Here is a 20,808-nt window from a genome sequence, read left to right as displayed (position 1 = left end):
CAGGAGAAAAGTGGTCTTGAATTCCAGGTGAGGGAGGAGTGAACAAGGTAATGCAAGGCAAAGGAAGGCTTCAAAGGCAAGGCTCAGGACAGAAGCAGTTGCTGCAGTAGTACTTCTGTCTCCAAGCTTGTCACAGTGCAAGCTGGCTTGTACTGGGCAGTTAATCTAACCACGGACAGGAGAGGCAGCCTGCCTTGGAAGGCAGGCCCCAAAGAACAGAGATAGGACAGAATTGGAGACAGACAAGGATTTAATCCAATGAGTTCCATCCCTGGCTGCAGAGAGCTATTGGTCAGAGAGCTGAGCAGCCTGATCTGTGAGCCAATCATAGACACTTACCCGGGAACATTGAAAGGGGTATATAAAGCAAGGTCAGACGTGAATAAAGGCTTTTTGTCACACGGATTACAGAGTGTAGGTCTTCTGTCTCAGACTCTGCGCCGTCGCACGCAACACAAGCTTTCCAACAGACCACTGGAAAGTGCATTAAAGAGAACCTTGCAGTACACGTGCAGTTTCCAGCTTGTTGAAAGGACAACTAATGGTGCCTGCTTGTAAAGCTTGCCTGCTTATTAAAAGACAAGAACAGCAAGGTCAGAGAAGCTCTCTCTCCTAGCAAATTTCTCGGTGCGAACCTTTTCCAATCCACTTAAAGGGAGGAGAGCCAAGTTTGCCTCGAGCCACAACTGTGGAAAGAAACTAGGTTCTAAACATCTCAAACTGAGATTTAAACACAAAGGAGGTAAAATGTTGGGATCCAAAGTGATAATAAAACCTAATTTTTTTACAGAAAAGAAAGTGAGAAAATAGAAAAGTAGGAAAAATGCCCAGAATAACTATGAGAAGCACAGGAAAGGGGTTACCACCATGGGTCCAGCACTTGCTTTTAAAGTGTGATGGGGGAGATCTTCATCGAGTGGGATGGGTCTTTCTCTGGTCCCTCTGAAAGCAATCAAACAAGCCAGAGAGGGAGTAAAGCCGCAGCAGCAGCACCAGCGGTGGGGCTTGGTGTTGGTGTCTGTGGGAGCATGAGCAGCCTTGCAGGAGCAGCCAGGACAGCAAAGGACAGCACAGCAAAGATTCTGGCACTAAGTAGATTTTAGCAGCGCAGCTACACATGACCGTTTTGGCACTTGCTTATAGAGGGTCTTGAGAGTGGTGGTTGTCACTTCCGGTTCATAAAGTTAATTGGCTGACATGCCTGATGTAAGGAAAAGTTTACTGTTTGCTTGATGGGGTTACAAAAGTTTGCTGTTTGCTCACCTCATGTATCTGCTGCTACCTCTCTTAATGAATCAACATTTTACTGCTCCCTCGCCTGCTAAATCCAAAGCCTGGAATTAGCAAGATTAGTGTATCAACTACAAGCTCCAGTAATAACTTTCAACAGGATGCCTCATTTTCTAAAATAAAGCAGTTTCTAAAGGTTTTGTTAGAGGTAATGTACAACTTTAATTTTCAAACCTTAATCTTCAAAGGGGCAATGGGGAAACATTGTTTACTTTTAACTCTTTCACTACAGAGCCATAGCTGGAAAACTTTGAGTTTAGATTCAAAGTGTCAAAGCGTCTTGGAGTGCCCCAAGACCACAGTACCTAGAGCTGAGAAGGAAAGTGCCAACCACTGGTGTCCTCTAGGACCAGCAGTGTCAGCTAAGAAAATCTCCCTTGCTCAAAATCCAACAAAGTGATCAATGTCACACATGCTGGAAATGTGCATCTTCCCTCAAGCTCTAGTTACCAGCATAGTCTTTCACTCTTGCAGCTCCCAAAAGGCTTAAAAACATCCAGCACCTGCTTCCTTGCAACAAGTCCTACAGCTAAAATCCAGGTCTGGCCTTCACCTTTCTGGGAATCAGCCTGACTGGTATTCCAGGTCAGGCAACCATTGGTGAAGAAGAGTTGTATCCCAACCCTAGACCGTGGGAAGCTTTTGTTTAAGTTGTGGTGACCCCAGAAAAAAAATTATGGGATTGTCCATGTTAATATCTGATTTGATAGTCAAGTATCACCGCTCCCACACCCAGAATGTTCTCCCTTCCTTGTGTTCCTATTGGCCCCCAGTTGGTGCAATGTTCCACCCCACCTACCCCATTGGACCTTGCTTCCACTTGTCCCACCTCTACACCACTTTCTGCTACACCCATTGGACCTTACTTCAACCCCACCTCCTCTCATACCCAATATTTTAACCCTGGACCTCCCTTGAGCCCTGTCTTTGACCACCAGCCCTTAAAGAAACCTCACCCCCTTGGTTATTGTATTTGGATTTTTGGGCCTCTTCCCACTTTCACTTTAACTGTTATTAAAGTGTTTTATGTTACCAAGCCTTGGTCATGGTACTGCTCTTCTTTTATTTTGCCGCTTATACCCTGAATATCTGAGAACCCCAGAAAGGATTATCGGGGACCACCCTCGACCCCGATACACCTTCACCTTCCCCTTGCAGCCTACAGACTCTGTCAGATACACTTGAGTATATACTGGGTGAGTCTCACTTTCCTTCTCAGCTATGTGGAAGAGCACAGGCTCTCAGTAGTGTAGCAAAGTCCTTAGCGAAACCAAACAGCCATTCTACTTCAAATCACTAAGTGTGCCAGGACAGAAAGCTTTTGCTGACCTGCCCGCTTGCCTTTTCCTTGCAGTGTTTCATCTTCAGAGCACACACTGAATGCACTTTGCTTCTCAGCTTAGTGTATTGTCATATTGCCGGAGAACCATATATCCATCTCCTTCTTGCATAGACGAAGTGCTTCTGTGGAAACATGCCGATGCTATGCGCTTTCCTTCTCAGCTATTCGCACCTTCACATTCTGTGTCTTGCTTGCAGTCTGAAGTTAATTAAGGACTTGCTGACTACCTCCTGCAGGAATAGATGCACCAGCTGGAAAAGATTGCTTAGACATTGTCACTTATGTAGAAAAACTGCACAATCAAATGACAGCTTTCTTCACTCTACATCCTGCCAACTTCACACCCACACCTGCACACCGCCCCCCCCCCCGCCCCCCCCGGAGTTATGCACTTCCTTTCTTTCTCACCTGAACTCACCCGTCTCTCACCTTGACTTCTCTACCACTTTTCTCATGGCCTTGCCATGCATGGGCTGCTCCTCTCAGGACATCCATTGTGTTGTTATCTCTCCCTTACATTGCCTTGCCTTTCCTACCCAACCCCTTGCATTTGCTTGTCATTCCTGACCATTCCTTTCCTTTGCCTTCCTAACACATCCATGTCCTTCCTCTGTCCTTCCTACCAATCCAGTGCCTTCCCCTGACTTGCTCGTGCATCCCCCTCCTCGACTTCCCTACTGCTCTTACCCTGGCCTTATCATACCTGCAATGTTTTTTTTAGGACACCCGTTGCCTTGTCTACCCTGCCGTTGGATTTCTTTGCCTCGCCTTTCCTACACAACCTCAAATTTTCTTGCCTTTCCTGACTTCCTTTATTTTGCCCTGCTTCCCCACACCTTGCATTGCCTTCCTGCCCACTCTGTAGCCTTCCCTTGGGCTTCCTTCTCTCCATTGCCTTGCATTGACTTGCTCAACCTTCCCTTGTGGAGACCTTCAAAGGCACTGCCAGTTAGAAAGATACGAGAAGCCACTCAATTATCTCCTTTTAATAACGAATACTGTTCTATCAGGTCAAGACAACCCTTGTTCTGTTCCTTAGGACAGCCCCCTGCCCTCTCCCTGTCTGTCAGCCTTTTGGTCACTCCCACTCTGTTTCCCTGTTGGCCCCTACAACCTAACCCCATCCTTGTGAAACCCCCATGTATTTAACCTAGACTCCCAGACCAACGGTCTTGCCTTTGCCTCTGAACTCCTGGACTATGCACATGCATGGCTGAAATAAAAATCTTTGTGCAACCCATGCAAAGGCCCATTCCTATTTTTTTACCTGCTACACCTCAACAAGAACCCCAAGATCACAACAATCCCCCACATGACTTTCCTTCCCATTTGCCCAGCTCCAGCCTTGCCTTTCCTTCTCCTCCTAGGACTCTCATTGCCTTACCTATAAATCCCTTGCCTTGCCTTGCTCTTGAAACCATTCCTTGCTTTGCATTACCTTGCTCACCTGTTGCCCACCTGGAATTCAGAACCTCTTTGTTGTGGTATTTTCTGGCCCTGCTCTGCCTGCTCCTCCTAGGACTCCCAAGGCTCTCATGTATCTGCAGTGTTTCAGGAGCATGTGAGAAGAAACCCAGGGGAGGTTTCATGCAGCCAAACCCATCTTTCTGGGCAGCTTTTGTCTGGGACCAGTGCTTTGCATGTTTTAAATTTTCTTTGAGATATCCTGGTGGAAGAGAGTGGGACATGTAGTGTTATATGGAATAAGCAGTCTTTTTCTTCCATGCCTAATCCCATGCCTGATTCGATTAATTACCTATGTAGTTCAAAACATGCAAATAATAACAGTGCCTATTAATCCAGAACTGGGAAACTGTAGAAAGAGAACAGAACATTCAGGTATTAAAAGGAATGAAAGAAGGTACAGGCCTAGAAATGGCATGTAAAATCTATGAAAGGTATCAGTATGCTAAGAATGCAAAGTTCAAAGGTTGTAGCACAAGCCAAATACAGTAAAAAGAAAAGGGGAGAAATTATCAAACACTTCAATGTGATATTGGCTTTCACATTTATGTATTAGATTTTGCATGCTGGTATTGACCATAAATATTCTGATACAGTACAATGTATAATTCTATTTAGCTGTTCATTAGTATAACATAATCTATTAGTTTAAGTATGTACGATATAGTTTATAGAAATAGTGGCATGATGAATGTATTAAATTGTAGGCCTCAGCAAAAGCATGAAATGTTTAAAATGCTGCTATGTGACTGAAAGAATGGTGGGAGACAATTATATTGATTCCCACATCTGCTGACTGACCTCTCCAAGAGATAACAGTATCAAAAACAGACCACTGGAGAAGAGTATGCCAGCAACTTATCAGAGGATGTGGAGCAACAGGATGGAGACACAAAAAGAAATAAAGCATATCTCACAGGATGTTGTGCGGAAAAGTATGAGTGTAAAGAAAACAAACCAAACAGTTCCTGAAACATCAAAAACTCACAAGACTGTCTGAATAATGTATGAATCACATGAATATGTATGTACCTCAGTAATGTAGCAGTATATAGATCACACTCTCTGACTTTAGCGACATGCTTTTTGGCCAAAAGCCAAGAGCACCCTAGCGCTGGTTAATTTTTTTTTTTTTCATTTCTTTTTTTATCCCTTATTAAACTTCTAAAAAATTCCAAATTGCAAATCTTGTTGTTTTAAGTACATGACATGTTGTTGGCTTTTTGCAAAAATTGGGATAAATGCTATATGTATAATATTGAAATAGCTTTTCTGTACGAATATAGTTTTTTTTCTTTTCTTCTTTCTCTTCTAATAGCAAAAGTTAGACATAAGTTTTTTGAGATGGTATGCTTAAACTACCCGCTTAGTTGAGATAACAGCCCGTGAACGTGTGATGGGAACCCTGCAGCTGACACGACAATTATCAACACTCACCGGTTGCAAAAGGCCTGGACCACCACCCAAATTAAAAGGTCATAAGAAGAGGATTAAAACCACAAGCCAAGAAACACACATGCTCTAAAAAGGCGGATCCAAGGAGTGGCCATACTAAACGGTTCCCAGAAAAAGTTGACTATGCATGAAAGACTACGAATATGCAACAGGTTGATGTATTGTAAAACGTATTTAAAGGAGCATTCCCAAAGCAGCCGTGTGTTCTTGGCAGCATGCCAAGCACCCAGCCGTTTTAACCCTTTGCTTTATGTTTGTCTCCTATTGTCTTTTTATTAAACCTTTTAAATTTGAGAGGAATGTTGAATTTGTCTTTACAAATGAGCTGTGGATCTGCTTGTAGATAAGGCTAGCACTGAGAGATGAAAGAAACAATGGGATGGATTCCACTGATTGATGAATGGAAAAAGATATTTGCCTTTACAAACAAACTGTAAGGCTGCTGATAAATGAAATTGGATATCGAAAGATGAAAGAAGCAACGGGGGGAAAACTATGAATTCTATAAGAATTAAAAAATTAAAAGGGAGGGTTATACATTAGAGGGGAATTTCAAGTATCAGGCGTTCCGGGAAGTCTGTGCCTCTCAAGTACTTCAGCCAATGGGGAAAGAGAGAGGGAAATGCGGCCGGGAAAATAGGATAAAAAGGAGGCTGCCTCCTCCAAAAATTTGAGAGATCCCAGGGGAATGTCCCATGGCCTCTCCCTTTATTCGAATAAAGCAAAAAGGACTCCTCTGTCTCCTTTTTGGACATAAACCTCTGGTGTTTATGGATTAATTTTCCTGACAAATTCTACCAGGACAGTGAACCGTGTTTTTCACATTGTTTATCACGGTGGTGTTCCCAGGTGCGCGAACACGGGCTATGGGCTCAGCGGGCGCCGACAGGCAGCAGTGGGAGCTCCTCTCTCTTCCGAGGTCCTGTGACGGCCGCCATCTTGAGTATGGCCCCCGCCCCGTGCCGTGTTGTGGCGGGCGTCCGTCACTTCCCGCCGCCTCCTCGCTGCCTTCTCGCCCCCTCCCCATGCTCCCCTTCGGCCAGGCGAAATGGAGGAAAGCAGAAATGCATCGAGGAAGAAAGAGCAGTCGGCAGAGCTGCCTGAGCCATCGCCCTGCCCGCAGCCGGGAGCAATCAGCAGGAGGAGGCAGCTGCTCTTTTTGCCAGAATGATGAGAGATACGGAGGAGAGGGGGGCATAGTTTGCTGGGTAGAGCTTCCCAGGGAGAATTCCAGCTCCCTGCTTTCAGCTGTCGCTGAGTGCTGCATGGAGTCCGAGCTGAGCCAGCTGGGAGCGGTCTCCAGGAGCTGCTGCTGCCCAAGGGGCAACTCGCAGCAGACTGGTGTCCTCTGTGTGTGGAAGTAGCTGTAGTGCTGGTAGCCGAGTGCAGTTTTTCCCTGGATTTGTAGCAAATGTGCTGTCTCAAGCTGGGAGCGCTGGGTTCCGTGGGTGGAAAGTCCTTGAAGTAGCCCCTTTGTGAAGCTGCTGAGAATTCGAAGCCCAGTGTCCCTGTGATTCTTGATACAATGTTTAAATAGTTACCACTGACTAGAGATAGTATCAAGTCGATTTGTTGGAGTGGCAGAAATGAGCGGAAAAGTGGCTTAACCTCCCTTTTCTCCTCTCTTTCAGGACAGGAAAAACCACTGAATGCTGGAGTCAGTAAGTCAGGAGTCTCTCTGATTTCTTCAGAGAGAAATCAGAATGCAGGGATTGAGTTGAAACCTTTAGATAGATTGAAGTATATTAGGCCTCTCACTTATAAGCAGAGGTGAAGATTTAGATTGTAACATAAGAGAGAGAAAATAAGTAAGTAAATGGAATAAGTTTTAAGTGCTTTTAGTGAGTAAAAGGTCTTAGATGCCTGAGAAGTAGTACATGTTCTAGTGAAGGTTGAAAAACATGCTGGTGTTTTCTTAGAGGCTCCAAGAACCTAGCTTCAGACATAATAGAGTTAAGAATATTGCTTACATTTTTCAGTTAGAACAAGATAGGCCATGAACGTAGTCTATATGTAGCCTGGCGTGCTAAGAAACCAGAATTCTAATAGGTTAAAGAGTAGTGGTCTGACTTTGTGTCTTAGCTAGTTGGAAAGTTTCTATAAAAGAACATGCATCAGGGAGAGCTGGGGCTCTATGCCATGGCTTTATGCCATGTGCATTTTGCCATTGCATTTTGCCACTGCAGCTTTGCCATTGCTTTTAGCCATTGCTTTGCCTTGCTTCGTATTTGCTTTTGAGACTGACGTGCTTCTGCAATAAATAACTTTACAGCAACTATTAGTCGCTTTGCTTTTTACATAAAAGAAGAAGAAGCCCAACAGTGTGGGTGCACAGGAGGCACCCGGAGGTCCCCAGAAACCTCACAACGGAACTCGCTCCATCTTTGCCAAGAGCTTTGGCGTTGCAGCTGCCAAAGCCAACGAGGACCCCTTTGGTCCTGCCCATGGTGTGGGTGAGTCACAGGTTCCTCTTTTCCTCTCTGCTGGGATGAACTTTGTAGAGAATGCCATTTCCAGCAGCCTGATCTGCTGAAAAAGGGAAGAAGGGAAGAGGAAATGGAATGCCAGAGCTCTGTCCCATCAGGCTATGTTTCCCTTTGAGGACAGAGAGTCTCTGGGCTGAGGTGAGATTCCTGGGCATGCTTGGATGATCAATCCAGGGAACAGGGAGCTCGGAATTGCATCTGCTGCTGGAAACAATGCCTTTGGTCTGCTCTGTTTGTGTCCGTAACAAGTGGGATTTGTGCTGGAGAGAGAGGTGCTGTCGGGAAGAAAGGATGGAGTAAGTTTCCTCCGGGGATGTGTAGTGAGGGACTGAGTTTCAGGGAAGGGGAGTATTTATAAACTGTACCCATATATCCCTGAAACTGGGGCAGGAGCAGTGGTGGGGGTGCTTGGATGTGGCCTGGGCCTGTGAGGATGAGCCATTAGAGTTAGGAATGAAATTCGGCTCCGTTCGCTATGAAACCATGCCGAGTAGGAAGTGCTGGGGCAATGACTGCTCTCAGCAAAGTTTCTTTGTTATTCCCCTGCCAGATTTCCCTCAGCGCTGGGCAGGAAAGGTGAGAGTTTGCATCAGGAATTCTGCAAGCAGGGCAGCCTGTGTGACTTTGACTGCTTCTTGTGTGTGTGTCAGCAAGCCAAAATCAAGAGTGAAGGTCGGTTTGGTTTTAAGAACTTCAAATGACTTTAAAACAAAATAAATCAACTTTTTCTAACTTTTTCTTCTTCATCTTTTCTTTTCTTTTCTTTTCTTTTCTTTTCTTTTCTTTTCTTTTCTTTTCTTTTCTTTTCTTTTCTTTTCTTTTCTTTTCTTTTCTTTTCTTTTCTTTTCTTTTCTTTTTTTTTTTTTTATCCTAGATGCTGGAACTGCCTCGCTGGATGTGTGCTGAGTTCTCCCTGCTGCTCTGGACTGTGCAGCCTTAATTGTTGCAGGTTCCTGTTCTCACTGGGGAATTGGAAATAAATAGCAATTTGTGCATGGAGATGTTTTCTGAAACCTTTCCCTTTTTTGCTGCTTTTCAGTGGTAGATCTTCTCTTCCTGCCTTGGCGTTTACAACAATTCTCCAATGTCATTTCACCTACCCCAATTCCTTGCAGCTTCTGGGGCTGATAGAAGTGTCTGCTGTGGCCGAGGGAAAATGATACTGGTGTGTCCCACCTCCTTAATATGTGGAACTTCTCTTTCCATCTTAGAGGGTAGACTGAGTTGATCCTTTTTCCAGAGAAAATGGCAGGCTGAACTTGCCTGAATTCCTGAATCCAACTTTAGGTAGTTGAGTTTTCTTAAAGAAAATAAGCTCCTGTCTTTTGCTTTTTTTTGTCTGTGTGCTTTATTGGTATTGCTTCTTAATTGAGCCATACCTTTCAGCAGTAACCGTGAGCACCTTCTAGAGTGTTTGCTTCATTTTGCGCTCTGTCCTGAGACCTTCAGGCCCAAGTTTCTCCATTGCTGAGTTCATGGCAGGCCCAGGCTAACAGCATCCCCTGCGTCTGGTGTTCGCTCAGCTGTTTGTGGGGCTCATTTCCTCTGCATGCAGGCTGTTGGGGCAGACGGTGCCTCTTGAAGCTCAAGGCTTGTTTAGACCTTGTGCACGGTTTGATGAAGACATAGACTGGGTGAGGACTCGGTCTTGCTGCTATACTAGGGAATGGAACGCAGGAGGTTCCTGCAATATTATCCCCACGGAAGTCAGAATGTCCGAGGCCATTGGTGTGATGGTCATTCTCAGGGATGCACCTTGTTCCTGGCTGTCTGTATATACGTATAGAGCATGCTGCTTTATTTGTTGGTATTATTGACTATACGTCATTTGGATTTTGAGTCTAGATAACTTTATGGGTGGGTTTGTTTGTATTTGACGTAGAATTAGTTGAAATAGGTTTTTTTAATAGACTTTTCATACATATGATTGGGATTTTTGGGTAGGGCCAGCTTGGCTGGTGGAGTTTCAGATGTTCATTTATGAGATGGTTTTTGTTAATGCAGGTTTTAATTTTTGGAAGATTTTTTAAATTCAGTGCTTAGAAGGCTTTTTAAAATAATTCCTTGTATAGTTTTATTTATTTTGTAGTTGGTGTATGATAAGGGATAGGGTCTACTTCTTGAATGTTAATGCTTTTTAGTTTAGATGTTGATAATTTGATTAATTTCTGTTTTGGTGTTTTTTATTAGTTTTATTTTTGGGGACAGAGGCACTTATATGGTTGGTTTTTATTGGTAATTTTTTACTTCATTCAGGTAGTGATATTTAAAAATTTTCTAGTAGTTTCGATTGGTTTGTTAATGTATTTAATTAGCTATTTTTTATTTAAAATATTTTATGCATTATTGTTTATGATTTGTGAATTAGTAAAAAGGTAGAGCTTTAGGGTTTTTTAGTAATGTTTAGGGTCAGTTGTACAGTTTTGAGTTTACTGAGTTGGTTTGATTTGTTTTGGTTTTGTTTTGGTTTTGTGTTGTTTTTTCATTAGTAGTTATTTAATTTTAAATGTGTATTTGAGTTTTTTGGGTTTTTGAAATATTTGTTTTGGAGGAAGTTTATGTTTAGAAAGAATGGGGTTCTTGGGCCTCATCACAAAAAATCACAGTGGGATTTTTTTGGATTTATTTATAGTTAGGTTTGATTTAGTTTTTAGTAGGGTTAAATGTTGGGATTGCTTGGTTACATTAGCAATAGAAATAGGCTTTGTTTTTATATGTCCTTTATATGATGGGATACTAGTGTCGACTTTTGTGTTTCTGATGTATAGGGTTAATGAATTTATGTAGTTTAAACTATAGTTTAGAAAATAAATAAAAATTAAAAATAAGCATTAAACTATAAAATAAATATATAAATACACAAATGTAAATATAAATCAATATTAAGAATAAATACAACACAATAAATATGTATAAATGTGATATATTATGTAAATAATATTATATGTATTAACATAACATATTATGTATTATATATAATATATCTAAATATATAACAATATGTAAATGTAGATTCTAAATATAAATATCAAAATACAAATATAAAAAATATTTGAATAGTTTAAAATAAAAGTTTTTCTTGATTTTTATCTGGTTAGAGGCAGAATTTTTTAAAGTTTTGTTTGGTCGGGGTTTTGTTCGGGGATGGGACTTGTTCCTTTTGCACCCCTTTGCAGCCCCAGGTCGAGCTCCGTGGCAGTGCTGCCATCTTGTGGTCAGAGGCGGTACTGCAGCCAGCCCTGAGCCAGCGCCCTGCTCCTCACCATTGCTGGGTCATGGGGGGAGAGGAACCAGCAGCTGCTTATTGTGGGAAGGGCATGAAGGGCAGGAACGAGCAGTGAACGAGGTCGTGTCTGTAAACAGAGAAGAGGGCCGAAGGAGAGTTCGGAGTGCAAAGGGACGCAATGGCTTAGAAGGATGTTAGTGGTGGGGGTGGCCTGGCGGGGCTGGTTTCGGCAGGTGGTGGAGGCATGGTCACAGTGCGCCACTGGCCAGGGCAGTGGACAGGCGGGTGAGTGGAGTGAGAACAGGGCTGCTGTTTCCCTCTCAAGATGGCCGAAGCGACAGTGTGCCAGGACCCTGCAGGAGCCAGGTTGGGCTTCTGCCCCGCTCAAGATGGTGGCCATGGCAGGACCTCGCCTGTGAGAGAGACTTCCTGCTCCTCCTTGCATGGTTGCCGCCCAGCTCCGGCACCCCTGATCCAGATGCGCCTCCTCATGCCAGGAATGACGGCGGAAATCGGTGCCGAGAGTGCAGAATTGGTCAGCATCAGCCAGTGTCAGGGCCAGGTTCAGGCAGCGGACAAGACAGACATAACTGTGAGGGGCGGCAGCAGCTGCTCTCTTTGGCAGGAAGGTGAGAGGTGTCGAGGTGTCGAGGGGCAGGGGGTGGGGGACATGGTTTGCCTCTCTGTGTTCTTGTGCGATGCTGCTGGTGGGAGGAATGAGTGTGAGGCGCAAAGCCCTGAGCAGAGCAGTGGGAAATGGGAGGCTAGGAAGGGTCAGGCTAAAAATGGTTTTAAACTGGGCTGGCTTTTAGTGCAGGAAGAGACATTTTTAATCCAGGCTGCCAAAATGAAGACCTGTAAAATCCTAGGTTTGCCTTGTGTATAACATGTTTTTATTTCATATTTATGTCATCAGAAAAAGCAAGGAAAGAGTAAATGTGACTGGTTTTCACGATTGCAATGTGAAGGTTTTTTTTATAGGCTGGTGTATTAATGTTCTCTTTTTCCATCACAAGCTGGGCTTCTCCCCACCTTTTTCCATGTCTCTTGCATTGGGTATCCCAAGGAGGGCTGGGATCCTCAGCAGGGGTCTTAGGAGTTGATGCTACTTCTGCTTTTTCTGAAGGTGTATGGAAGTCTTCTGCTGAAATGACTATTTCTTCCACTGAAAAGCTTTCCATCTATGACCACCAATGCATGTGTGTGTTTTAATCATGTAGCCAGATGTACTAAGGTTTTTACTTTCTAAGCCAACACCTGTAGTAGATTAGTGTTTGGTTTGTGTCTATGAGAAGTGGGATTTGTGCTGGAGAGTTGCTATTGGGAAGAAACAACGGAGTAAATCCGCTTGGGGGATGTGTGGTGAGGATGTGAGTTGCAGGCAAGAGACCTATTGTATTAATATTTCCCTGTAATTCTAGGTGTTAGGATTTGGCCTGGGTCTGCCAGGATGAGTCTCAAACAACCCAACCAAGCCCCTGAACCCCCAGTGTATGTTTGAAACACTTCTACAAAAAGGCAAGTCAGTCATGATTCCAAAAGACAAATTGTAGGTGATGGCCTATGATTGCTGGGGAATTTCCTTGGGATAGATGGACCTCAGAAGGGAATACGTATTTCTAACTACGTTAAGTACATCGCCTGAGCATCTTTCGGCAGAAGCAGTTGACTGGAGCACTTTGCTGCTGGAGCAGTGTTCTGTGCATAAAGTAGAGGACGATTTGCCTCTGTGAGGATGTAAGTGTGACAGGACACAAAAGGCAAAGAACAAAGCTGCAGAGTGGACCAAATTGCAAAAGTCCAGCAACAGCTCCTTCACAATCAGAGTCGGCTGAGACTTCTCTTGCTACTTGAAAAATTAAAGTGATGCCTTTGGACTTCATCACACAACTTGGAGATTAGCTCTTTTTCAAGCTCTTAGTATTCCAGAGTCTATGATCACCCAGCCCATAGATTACCCAGAAAGACACATCAAAACAGAAGGTATTCTTGAAGTACCCCTTCTTCAAGCAGCCATGAAACTCTTCATACCATTGTGTGCCTCTGTATCTTCCTTCTCAGATAGATATGTTATCATATTTTCCACTCGCCATGGCAGCTCCATTGCCAACTTTCAGCAACTCCTTTCATAGAAAAAAGCTCTAATAGTAAAAGCAAGTGCACAGCTGCACCATCCACCTGCTGCACGTAAACTGCATCAAACTCACCAATGCACCCTATTCCTTACCCTTCTTCACTGAATCTATCATTGTTTAGCCTGACTCTCACGGCATAAAGTAAGCGCAATTGTTTCCACAGAGGGTTGGAAGAAGAATAGGTAGAAGCACAAGTAGCTCTTGCTGAATTGCCTCCTTATGACTGCTAGCATGAATTCGGAAGCCACGCTCCTGTGGCAGCCAGCACACTGCACCCACCAGCCCCATGCTCTACAGCTTCTTTCTGCAGCTTTTGCAACCTGTTGCTCTTTCATTCTCCCAGTGGCAAACTGTCATTTACTTCTAGCACCGAACACTGTCAGCAGCGAAGAGCTCCTATGTATTGCATCAGCCGAAGCTTGCTCATAGACTTCCACTAAAACTTTTGGAAACTTCTATTTGCACCACATTCAATGGGCAGTCCTCTTTGCCTTACAGCCTGTAAAGGCAGGTTGTAAGGCGTGGCTGCCAGATTGCCGTGTTCTGTGCATGGTGCTTCTCTGCTCGAAGTACCAATGCACACTTCAGCTTCACAAGGACCAAAGATCCAGAGAAATGTCTCACACAGAAAAGTGTGCCAGGACAAAAACATGTTCTCCACATCTCCTTCCCATCACCCAGATTGTGATGCTGTGTTGAATGCCTTGGACATACAACAACTAATCCAGAGAGTGCTTCTCATCTGCCACATTTCACTGAGCGAGAGCTGCGTGGACAGTTTGTGCTCTGTGGAACAGAAAAGGTATGAGTGTACCTAAAGCTGAGGAAAAGCAGTGCACAAAACACAGTAGTTCTGTACAGTATACACGCTGAAAAGTGCCAAAGCTGAACAGCATTACTGTGCTTCTGTTCTGTCTGGATCACGTAAGGTGAAGAATGAAGCCACAGAGCACCGGGCTTGTGTGTGAAGTTATCCTGGCACAGTTTCTGTGTGAGATGTTGCTGAGAAGCTTTCCGTTTAGATTTGGACAACAAGAGAGGAAGAATATGGGGCTATGTAGCTCTTAGAGGGAAAATACATGATCTAGAGCTGTTTGGGCAGAAGCAATACTTAGGAGATCTTTGCTGCCAACAGAATGTTCTGTGCTATAAGACAATTTGCCAGTTTGTGTCCCTTATCAGAGGTACAGTGGCCACTAGGGCAGAGAATATTGTTCTTGCATTAGTCAGTTCAGAATTAGATGAAACCTGGAGTCTGGTGACATGTTGAACATGTTTGCTGCTAGTAAGTTTTGAGTATTCTAATATTATTGCTGAAGAACTAACACAGAATTAATTATTGTCTCTAAGTCTTCAAAAGCTGGCTTGCTGACTCCAAATATTCAGTTATGGTAATATAAATCAGGGACAATTCTAGGAGCAGCAAAGCTGATGGGAGTCTCTGTCCAGGGTGGAAGCTGCACAGCCTCCCCAGCCTCTGTTCCCAGTTTGCAGTGATGTGGGCTTGCTCCCTTCTTTTTCACTATTCCTGGAGCTGTTGCTGAACTGAGTTGTTTGTGAACTGAGCAGGAACTATAGCGTGAATGTGCCAGGGATGTGGGACATGGGATAGGACTCTTGTGTGAACCGTGAACTGTTCTGCTGCTTCACCACAGCTTTTGGAGCAATGCGTTTAGTAAAAAAATCTATCAGGGATTCTCTAGATAACTGTTTTGTCCTAGAAAGATACAACTGAAACTAAGATGAATTGCTAATCTCGGAGTATTAAAATTCATAGCCTAGAAAGCTTTGTTGCCTCTTAAAGTTTAAGACCATGTAACTGCATTCTATTTTCCTTTCATTGGTGTAAATCTACCTTCATTTTACTGAAAGTCAGCCTAGCATGCAGCTGGAAAGAAAAATTCAGGCTATTTAATAAGATGCAGTTGAAGAAATCCAGTGAGGCAAACTAGGATGAAAGAACACGGGGGAAGCAACTGCAGTCAAAGTGACTAATATGCTGCATTTTGAGAAATACAAACAAGTAGGAGGGTAGATACAAAGTGCTTGCACAGAGTAAGCCAATTGCCTAGAGCTTGGTATCCAACAATAGTTAATTTGGGAGATGAAGTTACTGTCCCATTGCACTGCTTTCATAAAATAAGTGAGGTAAAACTGGTCTGGCACTTTTGAAAGGCAAGGCAGCAGCTGAATCAGTATCATGAATGACTCTGTTCATAATTTGTGGCTTTTCCTGAAACTCTTCCTGAGTATGGAGGGGGGAACAAAACAAAAAACCCTCAACCAAACAGTAAAAAACCACCTCAAACAAACAAAAAGCAAAACCAAACTAAAACCAACAAATCTGGAGCAGAATTACTTACTCTCTTTTATGAATGCTTTGTTTTTTTTCTATTATTATAGAAGTTTTTTAGTGTTTGCTTTATTATCTTACAAATATGTACTCCAGAAAAGCATCTGAACTGGTATAGGGCAGTGTATCTTACATCTGTGTCTTCTAAAATGTAAAGTGGGGAAGTTGTGTAGGTGCAGTTTTTAAAGTATGTGGTGTTCTTTTTGTATTGCCTGGCATGTTACTAATAATAAGACAATGTGCTCTGTCAGCATGTTTCATTTGCCATGTTGCTATTAGCTTCCACAGAAGTTCTTAAGTGTTCTGAAACAATATGGGCTTTGAATCTAACTGAGACAAGCCTAGTGCTGGGTACTTCTGGAGGGCATAGATCCCATTCCCCTTCTGACAAGTTAGAGAATTTGTGTTGGGTGATTTTTTCTCTTTTACATCTTACTTTTTAAACCTGTATGGTAGATAATCTTAGTTGAGTTTTGTAATAAAATTTGCTGTAGTAGCATACAAAATCAGTAAGCATCTCTTGATGCAGAATAATAGTCTTTAAATTATGTATAGGGAATGGTTAGAACAACTGATCCCTGCAAGTGGGATTCCCACTTACATTCATCAAATGCATGTCTGTTGTGATTTTAGTTGCCACAAGTTGACTCTTCATCCTTTCCAGACTCTGACTCCTGCACAATTATTAGCAGAAGGGTTTTCAGCAAAAAAGAATCTGTCCCCAGGGCTGTGCTGTGTTTGTCTGAGGAATACAGGTAATTATTTTCTTGCTCATACACTTATGTTTATACTCAAAGTAGTCTTTAAGCTGCTTGTACTCCTAAGTGTCACTCTTTTTCATTGATCACCATTCTGTTTCCATTCATCTATCACCATTCTATTTCCATTCACTTACCACCATTTATCTTCATGATGCATAGCATGGATAGATGACAAAAAGATTGAAAGTGTATCCTGCGTTTATAGAAAGAAGAAATTATTTTTTCATTTTGATAAAAGTACCACTGACTTACTGTGCTTATACTAGTATCTCTATATAATTCAATTTTTATTTTAGTTTCTCGCTTATTAGCTTTGGTGAGAATCACTCACAGCTCATCCTATCTGTATCTGGTATTCAAGGACTTAGGCACTTTTCATTAAACTGCATGAATGATTTTGACTTGTGGATGATAGAAAATGAAAGGTGAAATGAAATGGCTACAGAGATTTTAGAACTGAATAATTCCCCAACCAAGTTATACAGTTACTTCAAGTGAAAAATTAACAACCTACTCTGCTTGGCATTTTAATAATGTTAGTAAGCTGGTCCCATGTCTGGGGGTTTTGTTTGTTTATTTGCTTTTTATTCTGTGAGGGATTTGATTAATTTCCTTTTTAATGTTTTGGCACATAAAGAATCAAAGGCATTTACAGTGTAAGGTTTATTTAATGCATATGCAATTGTTCAAGTTTTTTTAGCAGAAAGATATCTGCATCTCAAACTGCAGTTTTTATGTTCGAGTTGTAGATATGGAGGACTTGATAACCTTTTTAGGTATGGCACTTATGGGGTTTGAACATGAATTTAGAAATATCTGTTCAGTAAATCTGCCTCTATATTAAGTACACAGCAGCTCAATCCCTGACAGCAATGTGCATTGGATTGCATGTGTATTGCTGTGTGTGTGCAGGGTGGTGGTAGGGGTTTTGACACTGCTGTACAGTACAGAAGAGGCTGATTAGTGTGTTAATCACTGTAAGTCAAATAAATCTATTTTTTGTTTACCATTTCTGTTTTTCTTTACTTCTTCCTATCGCTTTTTGCTTGGAAAAAAAAAAAGTTGTTTTTGTTTTCTACATTAATCCTGTTTTCCAAGTCTAGATGAGAAGTTTCTGTCAGAGGACACAGCAATCATACTTCTTCATTGTGGAGGCTGGAGGGAAGGGGAAAAGGACGTTGTTCATTGCAATAGGGAGTTGTTTGAGTTGTAGTGGTATGCAAATTGGGAAAAGACTGTAAAGTCCTTGTAAAGTCCTGAGCTTGTGGGAGTAATACTAAGCTTTGCTCTACCTCTTCAGTCTCCCTGCTGTGTATAAAAGCAGTTGCCAGGGTGAGAGAGGCCACTGGCTGAGCCAGTGCAAGGTTTCCATTTCCATCCTGGCTGAGAAGGAGAGGAGAATGTGGAAGTAGTTTTTTGGATTTCTAGTAAAAATAAAAACAGGTCTCAGTCCCCAGCTATATTTAGTCTTTCCTGTGGTTGTTTCCTGTGAATTTTGAGGAGTCATTTGAACACATGGGACGTTCTTGCAAGCTGTATTTACCCAGATATTGCAACATCTCAAAAACAAACAAAACCTCAGTATCGGCTCTTAACTCTGATTTGTATGAAGTTACATGGTTCTTTGATAAAGTGCTCTGCAGACCTAGGATCTTTGTACTGTGCTGGTTTGGGCTCAGGTAGAGTTATTTTTTTTCTCAGTGATTAGTATGAGGCTGTGTTTTGGATTTGTGCTGGACACACTGGTTTTTGTTATTGCTGAGCAGGACTTAGAGCCAAGGCTTTTTCTGCTTTTCATACTGCCCTGTTGGTGAGGGGACATAATCTTGCAACTTGCAGAAACCTAGACTTAATTTGTGAATGGTACCACATCTGATACATGGAGGACTCCTGTGGAGCTGAGTGCTTTGAGTTGCTGCTACTTGAATTGTTCTGTAGAAAAGAGTTTGGATTCAGTTGTAGGAGTGCTGTGCCAAATCTAGTGAAATTCAGCCACTATTTCTGTGTTCTGTTGCTTTTTGTATTCATCTACTCACTGTTGGCTTGAAAACAAAGCACAGGGTTTATGTTCAGAATTAATTGTGGTTTATGTAGCAGGACTGACTTTCCTAGTGCTCTCAGTTGCTTCTTATATGATCCTTTATGTTTTGACAGTCCTAAGAGCAGTATTCATCTTTCAGACAATGCTCTAAAAACAGCAGACATTCTGTTAAATTCACAATCTCAAGTAGGGAACTGAGTGAAGACTCCAGAGGTTCTTAACCTAAATATTTTTGGCAGATCACCTGACTTTTGTAAGCAGTAAACCTTTTGGTGTTCTTCATCACATCTGTGCTCTCCAGCACCAATATTTGAGGTACCCTCACTGGTTTGGCTATTGGGTTCCATAAGGCTGCTTTCTAAAAAGGCTTTCAAAGCAAGGTCTCTTTCTTTGTACTTTCCTGACATTCTGTGGAGAATCAAGTCAATTCTTGAACGATTCTTAATTAAAGTAACTTGCTTAAGCAAAACAGACTCTTGTTATTTAAGCAGCATTCTCTCTGGAGAAGAACATGTTCCAAAAACTTCATTATTTTGAAAATTCTGTCTCTGAAGATCACATTCTACATGAGTCTTGGTTAGAGTAGTCTATTGGTTTGAGATTTGATTTGATTATTGAAAGTGCCACAAAAATGTCTATAAGTAGAACTTTGTGGCATTTCAATGCAAATGAATAATAAGAGATGGGTGTATGCCAGACTTACTTTCATAAAAATGTTGTAGAAGAAATTATTTAAAGCTTTCTCTTGCATTGACATACTTTAAACTGAACCTATGTAGAATTTAAAAAGTTAGAGAGACTAGGAATTGGTTAGAGCTGGGCTGGGTTAATTTTGTGCCTGGATCTTTGTGCTGTGCTTCTTTTGAATTCAAAGAGAAATGTGAAAAAACAGTATTTTTGTCCAACAAAAGAAGAAGCTATAGCTATTTGTTTCTTAAATAGATTTTTAGATTTTTTTAGTCCATTTTTATGAACCATTTCCAGGGAAAATTAACTATCTTCTGCAAAATCTTCTCTTTGTTGCCAACTTATTCCTGATTGTACAAACTATTCTTTGTTACTATCTGATAGCATCTTTGAGACAACAAATAGAAGTGTAAAAATAATTAGATCACAGTTGATAGTCTAAGTAAAAACTCAGTCACTTCAAGCCGTGAATACTGAATATACACTGGTAGTATTTGTAACATTTTATGAACTCTAAAACCTCAATGTATTAAACTGCTAAGCTTAAGATCAATTTTTAAAAGAAGATTTGTCAGGAATGTGCTGCCCTTTCCCTGTGTTTAGAATTGTCCCCACCATTCCTGCCAAACATCTGTAATGCAGAAAAAGAAAGCACGGTAAGCAGTAAACTATGTCTTTAACCATTTGTGGAATGGATTATACTGGAGGTTTCTGTGTGCTGCAGTCTGACATCAGTGCTCAGCATCTATCTGTGTTTGGCCCATTATCTGTCAAAGAGGGAAGGAATTAAAAAACCAGTAGTAGCCAAGCAAAGACTTCTGGTTTCTTTGAATTTTATAGAAGAGATTTTGCTTGACTTGTGTCTTGGGGTGACTGTATGATGCCTATATCCCCAAATCGTCTGTTCTGTTGGTGTTGAACATTAAATTCTGCAACTTTAAGACTGGTTCCAGGAGTGAAAGGGGGGAAGAAGAAGTGCAGAGTTTGTTATCAGAGACTGCACTGGCTTCCCCGCATTCCTGTACACGGACTGTGTTGTCTGCGGTGGACAGCGAGAGAGAGCTCTCCTTTGCTCTTGGTTAGTTTTCTGGCTAGCTGAGGCGGAGAAGCCCCCTTGATTGTTTTTTTTTTTCTTTTTCTGTTTTCCTGGAACTGTTTGAACCTGCTCTGGACTGAAAACCCAGAAGAGCACCGGGACCTCACACCTGTGGCCCACCAGGCCCGGCCTGGGCTGCAGCATTCCCCAGCATAGGAGGGACTGAGAGCAGACTGAGTGAGCCGGGCAGCCCACGGAAAGAACTCTTCTAAATCTGTCATCTCTTCAGAACGGCGAGAAGTTTTGCTGTTTGATATTGTTCATTGTTGTGCTGGGAGGTGTGTTGCCTGTTGAATAAACAGTTTTCTTTTTTTTCCACTTCTCTCCAATTTTTTTTTTTCCAGAGGGACCTCATTCGCAGGTTTCCTCCCGAATTTGTCCTAAACCAGGACAACTTGTATAAGTGTTCTTTACCTTTTCTATCTCTGAGATGATAAAACTTTTGATGTCAGTGCTTGCATGTAAGGCAAAG

The 20,808-nt window shown here is 42.3% G+C and overlaps 1 protein-coding gene and 1 long non-coding RNA gene across 3 annotated transcripts in view; both read left to right on the top strand.

Moving 5' to 3' along the window:
- The first annotated feature begins 6,580 nt into the window (after positions 1–6,580).
- On the top strand, positions 6,581–10,930 carry LOC106861953 (uncharacterized). Of its 2 annotated transcripts, XR_015803564.1 has the most exons (4): positions 6,581–8,004; positions 8,588–8,709; positions 8,912–8,986; positions 9,077–10,930. It is a non-coding gene; the product is annotated as an uncharacterized LOC106861953 (long non-coding RNA). The 2 variants fall into 2 exon arrangements; XR_015803563.1 differs by lacking the exon at positions 8,588–8,709.
- A 5,532-nt stretch (positions 10,931–16,462) lies between these two features.
- The window catches only part of FHIP1A (FHF complex subunit HOOK interacting protein 1A), an 83,292-nt gene continuing 78,946 nt past the window's right edge, over positions 16,463–20,808 (top strand). Inside the window, 1 exon segment of the mRNA XM_088164419.1 lies at positions 16,463–16,506. The gene's annotated coding sequence lies outside the window, so the exon portion shown is untranslated.

Source organism: Sturnus vulgaris, chromosome 4 (assembly GCF_052056855.1).
Source record: "Sturnus vulgaris isolate bStuVul1 chromosome 4, bStuVul1.hap1, whole genome shotgun sequence".
Lineage (NCBI taxonomy): Eukaryota > Metazoa > Chordata > Aves > Passeriformes > Sturnidae > Sturnus > Sturnus vulgaris.
This window is presented reverse-complemented; position numbering and strand designations above follow the sequence as displayed.